Source organism: Bos mutus, chromosome 28 (genome assembly GCF_027580195.1).
Source record: "Bos mutus isolate GX-2022 chromosome 28, NWIPB_WYAK_1.1, whole genome shotgun sequence".
NCBI classification, from domain to species: Eukaryota; Metazoa; Chordata; class Mammalia; order Artiodactyla; family Bovidae; genus Bos; species Bos mutus.
In genome coordinates, this window is record NC_091644.1 from 1,373,178 (window position 1) to 1,394,667 (window position 21,490).

Below are 21,490 nucleotides of genomic sequence, written 5' to 3' on the forward strand. Positions count from 1 at the left end.
GCATTTCTGTTTTATCTGAAAAGTATTTTGTTTATTCACTGACATGTTCCTTGTGAATAAAATGACAAGAGGCCATTATTGAATCTGCTGCTTTGCTGTCTTCATAGAAAGGATGATTCAGATCAAAAATCAGTATTCATCTCTTGCTAACATGTCTCTGGTTCATATGTGCTTTTATTCAAACATATATTATTAGTGAATTTAACTGTAAACTAATAACTGTTGTGTTTGAATTTTTAAATATCACATTCTTGCCCTTGAGGAAAAAAAAAAAATTGAATTAAAAAGTGCTTAGTTTGTGTTTATGTGTTTGCTTCTACTAATTAGGATGTGCCTCTAAATAATTAGATATCTCAGATTGATCATTGGAAGGTTTTCGAAGGTCAGAGTATCAGCTGATCTATGACTGATTCAGTCAGCCAGTATGTGGCTATTGAGCTTTTCCTGTAAATCACCATTTTTCATCTTTATAAGTAGAAGACTTGTGCCACCATTCAAATTAGCATTGATTAGGAAGGGCCAATCTTTTTCAGAATGGTTTTCTCAGGCAGAACAGAGAAGCTTCAATGGTTCAGCAGCTGTTGTCTGTCCTCTTTTCTCGCTGGAAAATAGTTCCTGGTTTGCAGTCATCTTCCTTCTGCCAGACCTGAACCATAAAAATAGAAACAAATTAGATGTGTGTCAGAAATGAAATACCTCCTGCTTATTGAGAGTTTAAAAATAATCTTCATAATTAGCGTTTCATATCCTGGAAACTCCTACTGTTGTGCTTGTACACACACAGGGACTTTTCACACCCAGTGCATCCTGCACCTGGAGAAATCAACTGCTCCTGTGATAGGTATTGATACATTGGAATTATTTGTTTATTTACTTTTTATAAAAAAAATTGGAGTATAGTTGTTTTACAATGTTGTGTGGGTTTCTGTTGTTATAGCAAGTGAATTATTTTATTCAGTGGTTAACTGCTCATTGAGGAGCCCCAACCTGTTGAGGGTATGTTCTTGTTGCTGTTCAGTCCCTAAGTCATGTCTGACTCTTTGCAGCCCCATGGACTAGAGCATCCCAGGCTTCCCTGTCCTTCAGTGTTTCCCGGAGTTAGCGCTCAGTCATGTCCATTGAGTCACTGATGCTGTGTAAGTGTCTCACCCTCTGTTGTCCCCTTCTCCTTTTGCCTTCAATCTTTCCTAGCATCGGGTCTTTTCCCAATCTTTCCTAGCATCGGGTCTTTTCCCAATCTTTCCTAGCATCAGGTCTTTTCCAATGAGTTAGCTCTTTGCATCAGGTGACAAAAGTTTTGGAGCTTGAGTATCAGTACTTCCAATGAATATTCAGGTTGATTTCCTTTAGGAGTGACCGGTTTGATTTCCTTACAACCAAGGGACTCTCAAGAGTCTTCTCCAGGACCACAGTTCAAAAACATCAATTCTTTGGCACTCAGCCTTCTTTATGGTCCACCTCTCACATCTGTACATGACTACTGGAAAAACCATAGCTTTGATTATATGGACCTTTGTTGGCAAAATGATGTCTTTGCTTTTTAATTTGCTGTCTAGGTTTGTCATAGCTTTCCTTCCAAAGAGCAATTAGCCCACCAGATTCCTCTGTCCATGGGATTTTCCAAGTAAGAATACTGGAGCAGGTAGCCATTCCTTCTCAGGGATCTTCTCAATCCAGAGACTGAATCCAGGTCTCCTGCATTGCAGGTGGATTCTTTATGTATTAGACACCAGGGAAGTCCATTGGAGGTATGTCGGCCTTTAAAATAAAACAGTTATTTTCTCAGAAAAGTGAATTTACTTGGGAATAGCAGAGGAGCTGCAATTTGAGACATGCAAGCTATGGCAGAACCATAGGTAGTTCTGGTAAATAAAGCAAAGGAACATTACTTTACAGAGAAAATGGAGGAAGTTGGGAAGGGCTGCTTTGAACAAGACCCCGTTGGAGAAAACTAAGAGTTCATGGTGGTAAGTATTTATCGTTGGCTGGGACTGTTCCTGGGCAATGAGAAAATCTTCCTTTCTCCTGCTGGAGTGGTGAAATAGTAAACTTCCTCTTGGAAGTGCAACCTTTGTCTCTTCCTGCTTGGGGTTGTAGTAAGGAGTAGTAGAGTGAGAGAGTGCCCCCTTCAGGACTTCCTGCTGCTGCTAAGTCGCTTCAGTCGTGTTCAACTCTGTGAGACCCCATAGACTGCAGCCCACCAGGCTCCGTTGTCCCTGGGATTCTCCAGGCAAGAACAGTGGAGTGGGTTGCCATTTCCTTCTCCCAGGACTTCCTGACTCCATTGTAAATGAGATTTCCCTTTAATTTTTGTGTTTGCAAGCGTGACATGGATCTTTTTCCCTCTGTGGCTGACACCTCACCTCCATGAAACTGGGCGGTGAGATCCTTTTGAGGCATCTCAGATTTTATGACTTTTAAACTACATTTGAGTATTTAAGAAGAGTCATGCCAGTAATGCTTTAATCTTGGCTATTCAGATGTAAACCCGTAGTTGAGGTCTTCCTTCCCCTTTCTCTCAGTGGCAGTTGGTATAGTGTGTGTGTGAGAGAGAGAGAGAAAGAGAGAGAGAGAGGAAGGGAGGGAGGGAAACACAGGCACTGAGACACAGAGTGACACCTAGAAATTGGGAAGGAAGGGACCCCCCCCCCCCAACCCTTTTTAAATTCTGTGGATAGAGTCAGGAGGAAGTAGAAAAAAGCAGGCATCTCTTTCTGTGACTGCTCCTTTGAGGAGTGTTTCAGATCATGGATGATCTATCTACATGCGGATGCAGCCTCAGAAGTCAGCACCTCAGTTAGTCCCACTGATGAGGGCTTCCGTCCTGGGAGGTTTGGCTGGTGTCAGCGGACACTTGGCTGTGACTTCTGACTGGTGGCCAGGCTGGCGTTTTACTGATTGGCTTGCTTCTTTAGCCCCGGGCAAAATCCTCAGCAAGTTGGTCATCTGCGGTTTCACATCTGCTCCTCACGGCCTTGACTGAGGGACTGTTGTATGAAATTTATGAACTCACGTTTCTTTTCTTTTCTCTTCCTAGCTGCACTGCCAGGCACCCTCTCTTCAGTGCTCCTTTTTAAATCTAGGAGTGGTGTGGACAGTCTGCAAGTTTGTCACTAAATAGATGTCCACAACAGAACTGGGGGTTGGTTTCTTTGTTCTTAAAGATGCTTCCAAACTTTATTAGTCTGTATCCTGGCATCCCATCCCCTTCCTTTTGACGGGAAACTTAGGGAGAGGGATATGCCTGGGATATGCCTCCCAGAGGTGGTTTCCATTGGCCTCTTGGTCCTTCTCCAGTATTTTTAATGTCTCTTGGCTCCAACCTCAGAAACTGATTCTGAACAGAGTTCTGTCTCTCCTGTAATTGCTGTCTACTCAGCAATATCTAGGGGTCAAAAAAGTCTTTAATCTGAACCTTTCTGTCCATTCTGATACATTTTATGGATCACCAAGTTTGTCTCTTTTTCTGTGTTAGTTTGTAACCCAAGAAAATAGGGGGTTGATAAAGTATCAAATTATAGAACATTTAAATAGTCAGTGCCATAGAGTTTATTGCCCGGCTTCCCAGAATGTGAGTCATTGCCTTTCTGATATTATGACACAGTTTTAAGAAATATAAAATGGCAGAGTTTCATTCTGCTCTAGTAGTTATCAGACTCTGAGAATAAAACATATTCCCAGAGATTTCTGTTCTCTTAATGGTCTCAAATTTTAAATTTCTTTGATTTTTATAAAGTGAAGGCAGAATGTTTTTCTTCCTGTCTTTGTTGATGGCTTCTGTTGTCTAGGCAGGAAGAGCCTGACTCATTAAGACCTTGACATTTTTGGTAGAAATATAAAGTGCTTTTCAGATTTTTAATATGAATATCTGGAAAGTCAGATGTATTGAGTTAGACTTGAAATTGGTATAATTCTTTGATGTGTTTTCAGATCAACTCAAAAGTTATGAAATCCTAAATCAGTGTATTTCCTTTCTCTTTCACATCTTGTAAAATAATTAAGCAAATATAGATGAGTCAGTACATTCCTATCCCTTTAAATACATTTTTTAAAAGATATAGCATGGAACATTTTGGATAAATATTCAGTGTGGAATGAGGGGGGCAAAGAGCTGAAGTAGAAGCAGTGTTAATTTAGGAAACAGCACAGTTATGCATGGGAATTATTTGCTGCTAATGTCTGGCTGTTTTTCTATGGTGTGGCTGACAGACATTTTCTTTTTGTTGATTATCTCAAGCCTTTTGAATACTGGCAGGCCTGACACTTGGGAAAATTTATACTCTATGTTTAATGTCCTATTTCTTTTTATCTTATGGAATTTAAGTATTTTCCTCCTTTGATTATATGCATACAATGGGTACTTGTAAAAATCACCTCAAGTGATTCAGCCATCAGATTAACACACCCATTCGACAAACAAATTCTCCAGAGTCTATTGGAATAAAGAAGAAATCACAAGAAAACAAGCTAAGCTTAAGCACTTTCTTTCGTTTTTTTTCCTTTTGAACCCCTCAATTTCCTGCTGTGTCTTGGGATCCTCTCCAAATTAAACTACCGCTAAAGCAACCATTTTGAACACTGAGAATAAAAAATAAAAAGATCTGCATTCACAGAAGGAGGAGTGTGAATAAGGGCATTCCCAAAGGGTATAAACATCGTAGGCATTTGTTCTAGATAGGTTGTTAAAAATCAGCACACATGCCAACATCCAGGAAAGACCATTTTGAAAAGCAAGCATGTATATATCACTTTGCCCAACAGTATCACCGCTTCCACTACTGTGCTAAAACCAGTAATAGCTCCTAAAAGTGCATAACTTTCAGGCAGGTTTTTGCTTGGTATTGATTGGTGTTATCTAATTTCACATGTTATTTTTATAAGTATGCAGATTTTTGAACTAGTGTGGGTTGTGCTCATGAAAAAGTATAGCTAAAATCTATATTAGATTCTCCAGAGAACTAGAACCGATATGATTATCTATCTGTGTATCTGTCTAGCCATCCATCCATCCATTCATCCATCTATCTGGAACTTAACGTATTATAAGAAATTGGCTCACATGGCTGTGAAGACTGGCGAGTTTAAAATCAGCAGATCCAGTGTCCCAGTTCGAATCTGAAGGCTGGAGGTTGCTGTAGAGACAGAAATAGCCAGTGTCCCAGTTTGAAGGCCATCACAGGAATAACTGATGTATCTCTGGGAGGATGACTTATGGATCATTTCATCATTTCTACAGAAACAATAATGCCATTTTTTAATTCCTGAGTTTCACTGTTTTGTGAATGAATCTGATGAGAACTGATTAGGTGTAAGAATTCAGAATAGATCCTATAGATCTTGACCTGTTGTCAAAATAGGTTTAAAAATCATTTTAGCTATGTTTCATTGCGAGTATTATGTTCTTTAAATATATTTAAATACCACGTAGGAGCACCTACTTCCTGTGTGCCAGCCACACTGGAAGGTACGCTTCTTTCCAGGAGAGCAAAATCAGGCTCAGAGAGGCTAAGAACATCACTGAAGGCCAAATAAGGCTAAGTGGAAGTGAAAGTGTTAGTTGCTCAGTTGTGTCCAACTCTCTGCGCGCCCCATGGACTCTGCCAGGCTCCTCTGTCCATAGGATTCTCCAGGCAAGACACTGGAGTGGGTTGCTATTCCTTTCTCCAGGGGATCTTCCTGACCCAGGGATGAAGGCAAGTCTCCTGAACTGCAGGCAGATTCTTTTGCTGTCTGAGCCACCAGGGAAGCCCTAAGTGGAAGAGCAAGGATTTATTTGCACTGAGGCCTGTGTTTTTACTTCTGCTTCAAGTGTTAAAAATTCACTTCATCCAAATGATGCCCCTGCTGATACACGAACTGGTCAGAGTGCATCAAACCAGGGAAAGCGTGTTCTGCAGGAAAGTAACTGCCGTCTTTCTCTTGATGGTGTGTGTTTATGGATATCGTCAGTTGCTCAGCATTTCTGTTTTATCTGAAAAGTATTTTGTTTATTCACTGACATGTTCCTTGTGAATAAAATGACAAGAGGCCATTATTGAATCTGCTGCTTTGCTGTCTTCATAGAAAGGATGATTCAGATCAAAAATCAGTATTCATCTCTTGCTAACATGTCTCTGGTTCATATGTGCTTTTATTCAAACATATATTATTAGTGAATTTAACTGTAAACTAATAACTGTTGTGTTTGAATTTTTAAATATCACATTCTTGCCCTTGAGGAAAAAAATTGAATTAAAAAGTGCTTAGTTTGTGTTTATGTGTTTGCTTCTACTAATTAGGATGTGCCTCTAAATAATTAGATATCTCAGATTGATCATTGGAAGGTTTTCGAAGGTCAGAGTATCAGCTGATCTATGACTGATTCAGTCAGCCAGTATGTGGCTATTGAGCTTTTCCTGTAAATCACCATTTTTCATCTTTATAAGTAGAAGACTTGTGCCACCATTCAAATTAGCATTGATTAGGAAGGGCCAATCTTTTTCAGAATGGTTTTCTCAGGCAGAACAGAGAAGCTTCAATGGTTCAGCAGCTGTTGTCTGTCCTCTTTTCTCGCTGGAAAATAGTTCCTGGTTTGCAGTCATCTTCCTTCTGCCAGACCTGAACCATAAAAATAGAAACAAATTAGATGTGTGTCAGAAATGAAATACCTCCTGCTTATTGAGAGTTTAAAAATAATCTTCATAATTAGCGTTTCATATCCTGGAAACTCCTACTGTTGTGCTTGTACACACACAGGGACTTTTCACACCCAGTGCATCCTGCACCTGGAGAAATCAACTGCTCCTGTGATAGGTATTGATACATTGGAATTATTTGTTTATTTACTTTTATAAAAAATTTGGAGTATAGTTGTTTTACAATGTTGTGTGGGTTTCTGTTGTTATAGCAAGTGAATTATTTTATTCAGTGGTTAACTGCTCATTGAGGAGCCCCAACCTGTTGAGGGTATGTTCTTGTTGCTGTTCAGTCCCTAAGTCATGTCTGACTCTTTGCAGCCCCATGGACTAGAGCATCCCAGGCTTCCCTGTCCTTCAGTGTTTCCCGGAGTTAGCGCTCAGTCATGTCCATTGAGTCACTGATGCTGTGTAAGTGTCTCACCCTCTGTTGTCCCCTTCTCCTTTTGCCTTCAATCTTTCCTAGCATCGGGTCTTTTCCCAATCTTTCCTAGCATCGGGTCTTTTCCCAATCTTTCCTAGCATCAGGTCTTTTCCAATGAGTTAGCTCTTTGCATCAGGTGACAAAAGTTTTGGAGCTTGAGTATCAGTACTTCCAATGAATATTCAGGGTTGATTTCCTTTAGGAGTGACCGGTTTGATTTCCTTACAATCCAAGGGACTCTCAAGAGTCTTCTCCAGGACCACAGTTCAAAAACATCAATTCTTTGGCACTCAGCCTTCTTTATGGTCCACCTCTCACATCTGTACATGACTACTGGAAAAACCATAGCTTTGATTATATGGACCTTTGTTGGCAAAATGATGTCTTTGCTTTTTAATTTGCTGTCTAGGTTTGTCATAGCTTTCCTTCCAAAGAGCAATTAGCCCACCAGATTCCTCTGTCCATGGGATTTTCCAAGTAAGAATACTGGAGCAGGTAGCCATTCCCTTCTCAGGGGATCTTCTCAATCCAGAGACTGAATCCAGGTCTCCTGCATTGCAGGTGGATTCTTTATGTATTAGACACCAGGGAAGTCCATTGGAGGTATGTCGGCCTTTAAAATAAAACAGTTATTTTCTCAGAAAAGTGAATTTACTTGGGAATAGCAGAGGAGCTGCAATTTGAGACATGCAAGCTATGGCAGAACCATAGGTAGTTCTGGTAAATAAAGCAAAGGAACATTACTTTACAGAGAAAATGGAGGAAGTTGGGAAGGGCTGCTTTGAACAAGACCCCGTTGGAGAAAACTAAGAGTTCATGGTGGTAAGTATTTATCGTTGGCTGGGACTGTTCCTGGGCAATGAGAAAATCTTCCTTTCTCCTGCTGGAGTGGTGAAATAGTAAACTTCCTCTTGGAAGTGCAACCTTTGTCTCTTCCTGCTTGGGGTTGTAGTAAGGAGTAGTAGAGTGAGAGAGTGCCCCCTTCAGGACTTCCTGCTGCTAAGTCGCTTCAGTCGTGTTCAACTCTGTGAGACCCCATAGACTGCAGCCCACCAGGCTCCGTTGTCCCTGGGATTCTCCAGGCAAGAACAGTGGAGTGGGTTGCCATTTCCTTCTCCCAGGACTTCCTGACTCCATTGTAAATGAGATTTCCCTTTAATTTTTGTGTTTGCAAGCGTGACATGGATCTTTTTCCCTCTGTGGCTGACACCTCACCTCCATGAAACTGGGCGGTGAGATCCTTTTGAGGCATCTCAGATTTTATGACTTTTAAACTACATTTGAGTATTTAAGAAGAGTCATGCCAGTAATGCTTTAATCTTGGCTATTCAGATGTAAACCCGTAGTTGAGGTCTTCCTTCCCCTTTCTCTCAGTGGCAGTTGGTATAGTGTGTGTGTGAGAGAGAGAGAAAGAGAGAGAGAGAGGAAGGGAGGGAGGAAACACAGGCACTGAGACACAGAGTGACACCTAGAAATTGGGAAGGAAGGACCCCCCCAACCCTTTTAAAATTCTGTGGATAGAGTCAGGAGGAAGTAGAAAAAGCAGGCATCTCTTTCTGTGACTGCTCCTTTGAGGAGTGTTTCAGATCATGGATGATCTATCTACATGCGGATGCAGCCTCAGAAGTCAGCACCTCAGTTAGTCCCACTGATGAGGGCTTCCGTCCTGGGAGGTTTGGCTGGTGTCAGCGGACACTTGGCTGTGACTTCTGACTGGTGGCCAGGCTGGCGTTTTACTGATTGGCTTGCTTCTTTAGCCCCGGGCAAAATCCTCAGCAAGTTGGTCATCTGCGGTTTCACATCTGCTCCTCACGGCCTTGACTGAGGGACTGTTGTATGAAATTTATGAACTCACGTTTCTTTTCTTTTCTCTTCCTAGCTGCACTGCCAGGCACCCTCTCTTCAGTGCTCCTTTTTAAATCTAGGAGTGGTGTGGACAGTCTGCAAGTTTGTCACTAAATAGATGTCCACAACAGAACTGGGGGTTGGTTTCTTTGTTCTTAAAGATGCTTCCAAACTTTATTAGTCTGTATCCTGGCATCCCATCCCCTTCCTTTGACGGGAAACTTAGGAGAGGGATATGCCTGGGATATGCCTCCCAGAGGTGGTTTCCATTGGCCTCTTGGTCCTTCTCCAGTATTTTTAATGTCTCTTGGCTCCAACCTCAGAAACTGATTCTGAACAGAGTTCTGTCTCTCCTGTAATTGCTGTCTACTCAGCAATATCTAGGGGTCAAAAAAGTCTTTAATCTGAACCTTTCTGTCCATTCTGATACATTTTATGGATCACCAAGTTTGTCTCTTTTTCTGTGTTAGTTTGTAACCCAAGAAAATAGGGGGTTGATAAAGTATCAAATTATAGAACATTTAAATAGTCAGTGCCATAGAGTTTATTGCCCGGCTTCCCAGAATGTGAGTCATTGCCTTTCTGATATTATGACACAGTTTTAAGAAATATAAAATGGCAGAGTTTCATTCTGCTCTAGTGGTTATCAGACTCTGAGAATAAAACATATTCCCAGAGATTTCTGTTCTCTTAATGGTCTCAAATTTTAAATTTCTTTGATTTTTATAAAGTGAAGGCAGAATGTTTTTCTTCCTGTCTTTGTTGATGGCTTCTGTTGTCTAGGCAGGAAGAGCCTGACTCATTAAGACCTTGACATTTTTGGTAGAAATATAAAGTGCTTTTCAGATTTTTAATATGAATATCTGGAAAGTCAGATGTATTGAGTTAGACTTGAAATTGGATAATTCTTTGATGTGTTTTCAGATCAACTCAAAAGTTATGAAATCCTAAATCAGTGTATTTCCTTTCTCTTTCACATCTTGTAAAATAATTAAGCAAATATAGATGAGTCAGTACATTCCTATCCCTTTAAATACATTTTTTAAAAGATATAGCATGGAACATTTTGGATAAATATTCAGTGTGGAATGAGGGGGCTTGGAAGAGCTGAAGTAGAAGCAGTGTTAATTTAGGAAACAGCACAGTTATGCATGGGAATTATTTGCTGCTAATGTCTGGCTGTTTTTCTATGGTGTGGCTGACAGACATTTTCTTTTTGTTGATTATCTCAAGCCTTTTGAATACTGGCAGGCCTGACACTTGGGAAAATTTATACTCTATGTTTAATGTCCTATTTCTTTTTATCTTATGGAATTTAAGTATTTTCCTCCTTTGATTATATGCATACAATGGGTACTTGTAAAAATCACCCTCAAGTGATTCAGCCATCAGATTAACACACCCATTCGACAAACAAATTCTCCAGAGTCTATTGGAATAAAGAAGAAATCACAAGAAAACAAGCTAAGCTTAAGCACTTTCTTTCGTTTTTTTTCCTTTTGAACCCCTCAATTTCCTGCTGTGTCTTGGGATCCTCTCCAAATTAAACTACCGCTAAAGCAACCATTTTGAACACTGAGAATAAAAAATAAAAAGATCTGCATTCACAGAAGGAGGAGTGTGAATAAGGGCATTCCCCAAAGGGTATAAACATCGTAGGCATTTGTTCTAGATAGGTTGTTAAAAATCAGCACACATGCCAACATCCAGGAAAGACCATTTTGAAAAGCAAGCATGTATATATCACTTTGCCCAACAGTATCACCGCTTCCACTACTGTGCTAAAACCAGTAATAGCTCCCTAAAGTGCATAACTTTCAGGCAGGTTTTTGCTTGGTATTGATTGGCGTTATCTAATTTCACATGTTATTTTTATAAGTATTCAGATTTTTGAACTAGTGTGGGTTGTGCTCATGAAAAAGTATAGCTAAAATCTATATTAGGATTCTCCAGAGAACTAGAACCGATATGATTATCTATCTGTGTATCTGTCTAGCCATCCATCCATCCATTCATCCATCTATCTGGAACTTAACGTATTATAAGAAATTGGCTCACATGGCTGTGAAGACTGGCGAGTTTAAAATCAGCAGATCCAGTGTCCCAGTTCGAATCTGAAGGCTGGAGGTTGCTGTAGAGACAGAAATAGCCAGTGTCCCAGTTTGAAGGCCATCAAGCAGGAATAACTGATGTATCTCTGGGGAGGATGACTTATGGATCATTTCATCATTTCTACAGAAACAATAATGCCATTTTTTAATTCCTGAGTTTCACTGTTTTGTGAATGAATCTGATGAGAACTGATTAGGGTGTAAGAATTCAGAATAGATCCTATAGATCTTGACCTGTTGTCAAAATAGGTTTAAAAATCATTTTAGCTATGTTTCATTGCGAGTATTATGTTCTTTAAATATATTTAAATACCTGCTTTGTATTAATATTAATAACTAAAGAATGCATGCTAAGTCACTTCATTCATGTCCAACTCTGTGCAAACCCATGGATTATATCCTGCCAGGCTCCTCTGTCCATGGGATTCCCCAGGCAAGAATACTGAAGTGGGTTTCCATGCCCTTCTCCAGGGGATCTTCCAGACCCAGGGATCAAACCTGTATCTCTAGGGATCAAACCCACATCTCTAACGTCTCTTACATTGGCAGGCGGGTTCTTTACCCCTAGTGCCACCTGGGAAGACCAACTAAAGACTAGGTCGAAACATCAAAATCACAAAGTTAAAGCTGATACTTTTAGAGAGTTAAGTTCTTTTGAGCTCAGTACTAAGTTCTCTTCCTCCTTTCCAGCTAAACTTTCCTGTGGGCTATCTCAAGAGATTCATGACTTTAATATCTTCTTCTTGCTTATAATATCAAAATATGTCTCTCTGGCTCTCACTCCTACAGTAAACTCCAGATTAATTCATCTAACTGCTCATCAGTATCTCCAGTAAAATAGCTAATAGGCACCTTTTAAGCTTCATATATCCAGAGTAGAATTTGGAGTCATTTGCCCTCCAAAATTTGATCATCACTCAGTCTTCCCCATTATAATCAATGACTCCTCTTTATCCTGTTGCTTAGATGTGCTGGATTGTATTTCTGAGTGACCACAATGACCACGTTCTGCATGGCTCTCTTATAATGCGAATTTTGCTCTCCTCCAATGTGAGGCAGGGTTTGTATTCTCTTTCCTTGAAACTTGGTTGGACTGTCTTCATAAATGGAGTACAGTGCACATGATGCTTGATGGCAAATGGCAAAACAGCTTCCATCTGGCTCTCTGTCTTTGGGAATGCTTGCTCTGGGCTAAGCAATGCACCATGATGCAAAGAAGCCCATACTAGTCCACACTGTATGGAGTGTGGATATGGAGAAGCACTGAGGTCCCCAACTTAAGCCAGAATCAGCTGCCGTAGCTGTGAATGAAGAAGACTTCATTTCCCTCCTGCCCCCAGCTTTTGAGACATGTAGCTGAGGGCCCGGATGCTCTGGGGCAGAGAATACTGCTCAACTTTGGATGACTTTTATATAATTCTCGGGGAGGAAGAAATTTTCTCCTACCCATCTTGGTTCTCCTGGATGGTCTAAGAATTAAATTGACATGAGACAGATTAACAGGAGAAAATCAAAGAAGTTTAATAAAATGTATACAAGGGAGAGATCCAGAAAAACTGAGTAACTTGTCAAAATAGCTAAAACCCTCATCTTAAATGTCAGCTTCCCTGGTGGCTCAGAGGTTAAAGCGTCTGCCTGCAGTGAGGGAGACCTGAGTTCGATCCCTGGATCGGGAAGATCCCTTGGAGAAGAAAATGGCAACCCACTCCAGTACTCTTGCCTGGAGAATCCCATGGATGGAGGAGCCTGGTGGGCTACAGGCCACGGGGTCACAAAGAGTCAGTACAGGACTGAGCGACTTCACTTTCACTTTCACTTTCTTTCAGTTAAAGGGAAAAGAGGATGTTGGGTTGTGGTTTTGGGGACTTCAAAGGAGTGGGTGGCAATTCACATGGAAATCGAAAAACAAATATTTGGTAATTAATGTTTGGTGGACCATGTAGAGACAATGGGTCATGGAAAGGACTCTGATATCTGGGCTCTGCTGAGTTTCTTTCACTATACTTAGCCCATATTCTTTGCAAATGTCCCTGGTGATAGCTCTATTTTGGGAACAGGTCCTCTATGTAAATTATTTTAGGCAGATGGGGGAAGGTCAAGGTTTCTTCTTGAGTCTTTTGAGCCTTGATTGTTTTCAGCTCAAATTAATCCACTTGCCAAAGAGATATTTTTGGCTGGTAAATTTTGCCCCCCTCTACAACCATAGTAACTAGATCACTGCTAAAAATACTCTGTCCATCCCGATTCCTCTTATTCACTCACCACTCACATCAGTACATTTTACAACTCTACTTTCAGAATATTGCCTGTATGTTGACCTCTTCTTAACTCCCCCATGGCTTGTCCTCTCAACCATGATCTATTGCCTTATCTACTGGATACATTTTGTAACTAGTTTCTCTTTCCCTGCTATAGATTATATTCTCCAGTTAGAAGCCAGATTGATCTTTTAGAAACATGAATGAGATCATGTCTCTTGCTCAAAACCTCAAATGTCTTCCTGTCACATTTAACATACTACCAAATGCTTTACCATTCCGCATAAAGCCCTACATTAACTCGTGCCAGTCTTTCCCCCTGAATTCTGTCCTAACACTCTTCTCCACACTTACAATACTCAAGCCACACTAACCTATAACTCTTCCTCATGTCAACTTAAAAGATGCACAACGTGAGAGTTATGAGCTAAGTTTTATTTGGGGCCAAATGAGGACTGCAGCCTGGGAGACAGCACCTCAGATAACTCTGAGAGACTGTTCCAAAGAGGCAGTGGGGGAAAGTCAATATATAAGATTTTGGTGAAGAGGGAGTTCAATGCAGTCAAGTGTTTACTTTACAAACAGTTTCCCGCTAGTCAGGTGGAGCTGATGTCACTAAGAAGGGATTTAGTGATTTTCTAGATATGAAGAATGCAAGGATTGGATCATGAAATCAGTTCCTGAAAATATCTAACCATCTAAAGACCTGTTGCACCAGTTTCCCTGGAGCACAGAGTGCCCCATTCTCCACCCTGAATTCCCCGCAGGGGGTGTTGAAGGCCAGCACCTGCAGCAGCAGAGGGTTCCATCTTTGCAGAGGCAGATGGCAAATGCCCTTATTGTTGTTCAGTCCCCAGCAAATGCTCTTGGCAAGCACCAGTTTGTAGTTGACACTTAAAGCATTCATTTCTGAGCGAGAGATAGCTAATAGCAGAATACATGCTTGACCTTCAATAAGTCTGAAATTGCCCCTGGGTCTGTGATGTCCAGATTGCTTTACATCCGATGAGATTAATTTTTACCAATGACATTGTACTTCTTGGATAGTTTTATTAGGAAACGAGTGTGCTGCCTCCATTCTCCAGATGCAAAGCACTCGATAGCCCCAGGCAGTAGCAAAATTGCAAGGTGGAATTTTGCCTGAGTCCCTGAATCACCATATGGAAGATAGCTGTCTACCAAACAGGAACCTCTGCTTCTGACTGAATGAAACCTACTGTGTTAAGTTACTGAAGTTTTAGGGTTTATTCACTGTAGCAGCTGGTATTTCTGTACCTAATGCAATGTTATTTCCTCTTCACAGTGTTTATACATGCTACTCTTTCTGTCTGGGGGACTCTTCCCTCCCTTACACCTTTCAAGACCTTGCATTTAAAACAATCCCTTCTCCCACCTCCATTCATGCACAGTGGCTCTTTCTATACTATTATATTACTTATTTATTACTGATGTTTTTGCTTTATTGTACTTATCCCTACCTGAAGCATCACTCATGTATTTTGTTTCACTGTTGGCTTCACTAGAAAGTAAGGCTCATAATGACAGGGGCCTCGTCTGTCTTTTTGTTACTTTGTCCCCTGTGCCTTTGTGGTTCCTGGCATGTAGCCAGTGCTCTGCAAATCCTTGTAGAATAAATAGATGGGAGGACTGCTGCTGCTGCTAAGTCGCTTCAGTCGTGTCCGACTCTGTGCGACCCCATAGATGGCAGCCCACCAGGCTCCCCCATCCCTGGGATTCTCCAGGCAAGAACACTGGAGTGGGTTGCCATTTCCTTCTCCAATGCATGAAAGTGAAAAGTGAAAGTGAAGTCGCTCAGTCGTGTCCGACTCTTAGCGACCCCATGGACTGCAGCCCACCAGGCTCCTCCGTCCATGGGATTTTCCAGGCAAGAGTACTGGAGTGGGGTGCCATTGCCTTCTCCGAGATGGGAGGAGAGTATTCTTGTAATAGGAATGCACTGTTGGGAATTAGGGTCCTTCATAACTAAGTCAGCATTACTCAGTGAATCACTCAACTTCTTCGTGCCTTGGCTCCCACAATCATCAGATGGGGATGAAGATGTCTATTTCATGGAATAGTCATGATGTGTAAATACAATTTGTATGTGACCTGCTGAACCTTGATGGCCTTACAAATATGTGTTTTCTCCTTTCTTTGTTTTGTTCTTATGAAAGTTTGGGGGCAAATACTGTGAACCTTAACACTTTTAAATAATTTGGGACATATTTGGCTGAAATCTCATAGGGTAGTCTTTCTGGATTGGACTAGTCAACGACTAAGAGCGATTTATACTGTTATAACTGAGGATTTCTTAGATACTCTGATAGATACTCAAGCAGGAGATTCTATAGCCCTGGCAAATGTTTAGACCATCGTACCATCTCTAAATGCTGTGTTATAATCACCGCATTCTATTTTGATGGTGCTGTACAAATTCTACCTTTATCAATTTCTAGGTGGATCATGAGTTCACAGTTTGGGGGAGAGGGAGATGTGTATATGACAAATCTTGCTTATTCAGATCTCCAGGAAGCAAATAGAATTTTTTGCAGAGTGGCCAATTCAGGAAAAAAACATGTTTATAAGCCATTGTTATTTTGTTTTCTAATTAAAAATTATGAATAAAACATGTGCATTTCCTTGTAATACTGAAAAACACTGGCAAACATGACATTCTCTTTTCACCTCTTTTGTTTTCTGTTCCAGGCAGAGTTGGAACTGTTCAGTAACTTGCTGGGTGACTATCTAAAGGAGGTGATATCGCCCACAATGGGGCAAAGATTTGTTTTTGGGAGGAGTGAAAATTTTCTTCTCATTTTATGTATGAAGTATAGATTACATAAAGTATGTAAACAGATATACAATATATTTGAGGTATTACAATTTCACAGTGGGATTTTACTGGGGGGTGATTAGGAAAGTTTATACTAAAGAGGGTTCTTAGGGGTTTGATAAGTAATGGTTCATAAACGCTGAAAATAATGGTTCATAAATACTTGTTTAATATTTTTGCTTAAGTCCCCCTTTATGTAACTGCACACTATATGTATACATATTTTTATTGCTGACTTTTGTAGTTATCAGAGAAATAATACTGATTATATTTTATTTAACTTTTAAAAACTTTTTTTCTGTCCTATTTCATTTAGGTCTTCCTGAAATTTGGGGCGGATTTTTACATTCTGTAAAATGGATGACCTATACTTTAGATATTACCCTGCTATTGAACGTTTTGCAGTTGTAGTGTTAATAGGTATTGTTTATCCTGAATTCTCTTCCCCATTTTGTCCTTTCTAAGAAGTCCTATTTTATTTTATTTTTTGTTTGTTTATTTGTAAATTGGAGTAGGAGAAGGCAATGGCACTCCACTCCAGTACTCTTGCCTGGAAAATCCCATGGATGGAGGAGCCTGGTAGGCTGCAGTCCATGGGGTTGCCAAGAGTCGGACACGACTGAGAGACTTCACTTTCACTTTTCACTTTCATACATTGGAGAAGGAAATGGAACCCACTCCAGTGTTCTTGCCTGGAGAATCCCAGGGACGGGGAAGCCTGGTGGGCTGCTGTCTCTGGGGTCGCACAGAGTCAGACACGACTGAAGCGACTTAGCAGCAGCAGCAGCAGCAGCAGAGTCTCTTGGCAGTGTAGTTTAGTTTCTGCTGTACAACAGTGTGGATCAGCTGTATGAATACACGTATCTCCTCCCTCGTGAGCCTCTCTCCCACTCACTCCCATCCCACCCTCCTGGGTCATCACAGAGCACTGAGCTAAGCTCCCGGTGCTATACAGCAGCTTCCCACAAGCTGTCTGCTTTATACAAGGCAGTGTGTATACGTCAATGTGACTTGTCAGTTCATCCTAACCTCTCCTTCCTCCCCCAGCCACCCCTGTGTCCACAAGTCCATAGCGTCCCATTTTAATCTGTTGTTCATCACTCACCTGTGGGGTCACAGGCCTCCAGGGAACCTGATGTCATCTAAGCTTCTGCAGTGGACTTGAAAGTGTTTCCATCCTTTTTCATGGGTTTTGTAGGAGTGGGCAAAGGAAAGCCACTAGGGGCCAAAAAGAAACAAGGACAGTTCTGCTCAGGGCTTCTGGGATACAGAGTCCAGTTACTTTCTTTTCCGTGAAACATAGATAAGGAAGAATGTTCCACAGTCATTTCTGGAAGCCATCTGATAACCACAGGGGGACCCAACTCTTGAGTGAAGCAAGTATTGTCGATGTCAGAGGAGGGAAATGGAGAAACCTAACTGCCTTGTGCTGTCACTGTGCTACTGATGCAACCATCGATGAAACAGACCTCCCCCCCTAGACTTATCAGGACAGGAAATCATGTATTTCCTCATTTTTTGAACCAATTTGAGTCCTGTTTTCTGTTACTTATAACCAAGTATATTCTATCTGAAAGCATCCTATTTCAGTTAACAATATCACACACATTTGTATGTGTGTTCATACATGAAATTTTCTTCACAAAAGTTCTTAGAATGGTATTTGCTGGGTCAAAGACTTCCACTTTTCATTTAACTTCAGTGATTACTTTTTTGATTTACAGACGAGGTTTTGTTTGTCTGCGTTGTTTGGTTTGTCATCACATGATTTCTTCTCAGTCTTTTCAGTTATGCCTTCGGGTTGTGTCTTGTTTGGAAAGACCTTTCCAGTCCAATATTATAAATAGTTCCCATTCATGTGTTATGGTAATTTCCTAATTTTACTTTTTATGACTTAAGTTGTGTAGAGCTCATATTTGTTTGTTTGTGGGCATGTGTATATGCAACATATATTTGTAGCTTTATTAACTTTTTTTCTGAATCAACAGCTTATTTCCATGTCACTGTGTGGTGACAGTAAAGAATCTGCCTGCAGTGCAGGAGACCTGGATTGGATCCCTGGGTCTGAAAGATCCCTTGGAGAAGAGATTGGCAACCCTCTCGAGTATTCTTGCCTGGAGGATCCCATGGACAGAGGAGTCTGGCAGGCTACAGTCCATGGGGTCATTAAGAGTCAACTGAGTACTGCTTTCTTTTCTTATTGATTTAGAATTCTCAGTTACATACATTGTATTACTATATATGCAAGGATTTGTTTCTAGATTATCTGGCTGATTATATTCATGTCTCTGCATTTTCTTGTGCCCGGATTACCCTCTATTAGTTACTCTAATTTCTTTGTTTCGTGATATGGTTGGAGCATATCTTCAACCCACAATCCTTCTCTGAATTTTTCATGCAAACTTTTTCTTGCTATGATGTATTCTAATTCAAAATGAGAAGAGTTTCATTAAGTTCTAGGGTTGGATGAGCAGGAAGAAGTGTGGGTGTTCTTATTTAAGACTTAACTTGTGTAACTGCATTGATGATTATAACTCGAAAAAATTCTCAAGATATTTTTTTAGCCAATAAAAGTGTTCATATCTAGCCTTTTTAGGAAGTGACTTAAAAGCAACATTTTTTCCCCTTCAACCCTCACATCTATATGGCACATTATAATTTACCACATTTGTTTGCATTCTCTGATTTGCTCCTCAAAAGAGTCGCATGAAATGCTTGTCATCATAATGCTCATCTTTGGAAGTGAAAACTGATACTTAGGAAATTAAATGATTGAGTAATTATTTAGTTGAGTCATCCGGCAGGGCAGGAGCACCAGTAGAGCTAGTAGTGTATGTCACCCGGTGCAGTGAACTCTACAAAATGTTTCGACGATTAGAAGAAATGACTTTTTGGTATCAAGCATTAGGCTGGGTGTTAAGGATATAGAGACGCATAAAGTTCACTCCATACCCCGCTTGCAGCCCAGGACTTCCTTTGCTGTAGTTGCTGGATCTCGTCTTTGCTTGAACAAAGCAGGGCAGGGAAGGTAACCCACAAGAGCAACCTCCATCACCTGATTTCAGACTTGATGGAATACAACACTTTCTATCTCAAGGTAGTGGTGCGAATTCCTGGCATTAGAGAAGAACCTCTCTCTAAGGACTCCTAATCAACAGTTATTTCTAACGTTTTTCTCTTTCGGATTCTTCTGATTTGCACGACCAAAACTCAGTATCCAAAATTCAGTCTTGGGTTTTCTGATAATGCAAGTGGGGCTCGCAGGAGCTCAGGTTTGGCTTACCTGGTCCTTCTAAACCAACACTACTGTCCTCCTTGATGAGCTAAATTTCAGCTCCTTATACTCTCTGTTCAGATTGCTGTATTAAATATTTATTTATTTATTTAACTTCAACAGATCTTACTTGCAGCACACGTGGGATCTTGGTGCAGCATGAGAACTCTTAGTTGTAGCATATGGGATCTAGTTCCCTGACCAGGGATTGAGCTTGGGCCCCTGCCCTGGGGGCACAGAGTCTTAGATATTGGGTCACCAGGGAAGTCGGCAGAACGCTGTACTGAAGGAGGCATGACTTGAGTTTGGAAATGTGGTGGCAAATTATCCATATGTGAATTAACATGCATAGTTTAAATACACATCATGAATAATGAAGAACTGCCAAGTTTGACTTTATCCTCTAAGAAGAGAATACAGTTTATTTTCACTTCCCTGTATATTTCATACTGTAAATACAAAAATTTGATACTCTGGTTCTGCAGATACAGCTCAATGATTTACAGTAGCTGTGACTGGGCAGCCCAGGCTCTCTATTACAATCTAAACACTTTGAAGACAGGGACAGCTTCCTTTTTTTTTTTTTTGTCCCTCCCTCCTGGACTTCCCTCTTATCTCACTTCCTACCACACCCTTCAGCCTGTCACAGAGACCCTGTTTGAATTCCTGAGGCACACAGCAAATTCCCATTTGTATCTATTTTACATAAGGTGTTGTAAATTTCTGTGTTACTGTCTCCATGCGTCGCCCCTTCTCCCCCCATGTCCATAGGTCTGTTCTCTATGTCTGCTTCTCCATTGCTGCCTTGAAAATAAATTCATCAGTGCCATCTCTTTAGATTCCATATGACTTCCCTGGTGGCTCAGATGGTAAAGCGTCTGCCTACAATATGGGAGACCTGGGTTCAGTCCCTGGGTTGGGAAGATCTCCTGGAGAAGGAAATGGCAGCCCATTCCAGTACTCTTGCCCGGAAAATCCTATGGATGGAGGAGCCTGGTAGGCTACAGTCCATGGGGTCGAAAAGAGTCGGACACAACTGAGCGACTTCACTTTCACTTTTCACTTTCATACAATATTTATATCTCTCTTTCTGACTTCCTTCACTCTATATAATAGGCTCTAGGTTCGTCCACCTCCTTAGAACTGACTCAAACATGTTCCTTTTCATGGCTGAGTAGTATTACATTGTATATATGTACCACAGCTCCTTTATGCATTCATCGGCCAATGGACATCTAGGTTGCTTCCATGTTCTAGCTATTGTTAATACTGTTGCAGTGAACACTGGGGTACATGTGTCTTTTTCAGTTTTATTTCCTCAAAGTATATGCCTAGGAGTGGGATTGCTGGGTCATATGGTGGTTTTATTCCTAGCTCTTTAAGGAGTCTCCATACCGTCTTCCATAGTGGCTATATCAGTTTACATTCCCACCAGCAATGCAAGAGTGTTCCCTTTTCTCCACACCCTCTCCAGCATTTATTATTTATAGACTTTTTAATGACGGCCATTCTGACTGGTGTGAGGTGGTATCTCATTGTAGTTTTGATTTTCATTTCTCTAATAATGAGTGATGTTGAGCATCTTTTCATGTTTGTTGGCCATCTGCATGTCTTTGAAGAAATGTCTCTTCAAGTCCCTTCCCCACTTTTTGACTGGGTTGTTTACTCTTCTGGTATTGAGTTGTATAAGCTGCTTATATATTTTGGAAATTAATTCTTTGTTAGTTGTTTCCTTTGTTATTACTTTCTCCCATTCTGAGTGTTGTCTTTTCACCTTGTTTATAGTTTCCTTTGCTGTGAAAAAGCTTTTAAGTTTAATTAGTTTTTATTTAAATAGTTTTTATTTCCATTACTCTAGAAGGCGGGTCATAGAAGATCTTGCTTTGATTTATGTCATCAAGTGTTCTGTCTATGTTTTCTTCTAAGAGTTTAATAGTTTCTGGTCTTATGTTTAGGTCTTTAATCCAATTTGAGTTTATCTTGGTGTATGGCATTAGGTAGTGTTCTAATTTCATTCTTTTGCATGTAGCTGAGGGACAGCTTCTGAGTAGACTTTATCTCTTTGCTTCCA

The 21,490-nt window shown here is 40.7% G+C and overlaps 1 protein-coding gene across 3 annotated transcripts in view; it reads left to right on the top strand.

Moving 5' to 3' along the window:
- The window catches only part of NRG3 (neuregulin 3), a 1,249,006-nt gene that overhangs the window by 79,418 nt on the left and 1,148,098 nt on the right, over nucleotides 1–21,490 (top strand). The window lies entirely within an intron of this gene.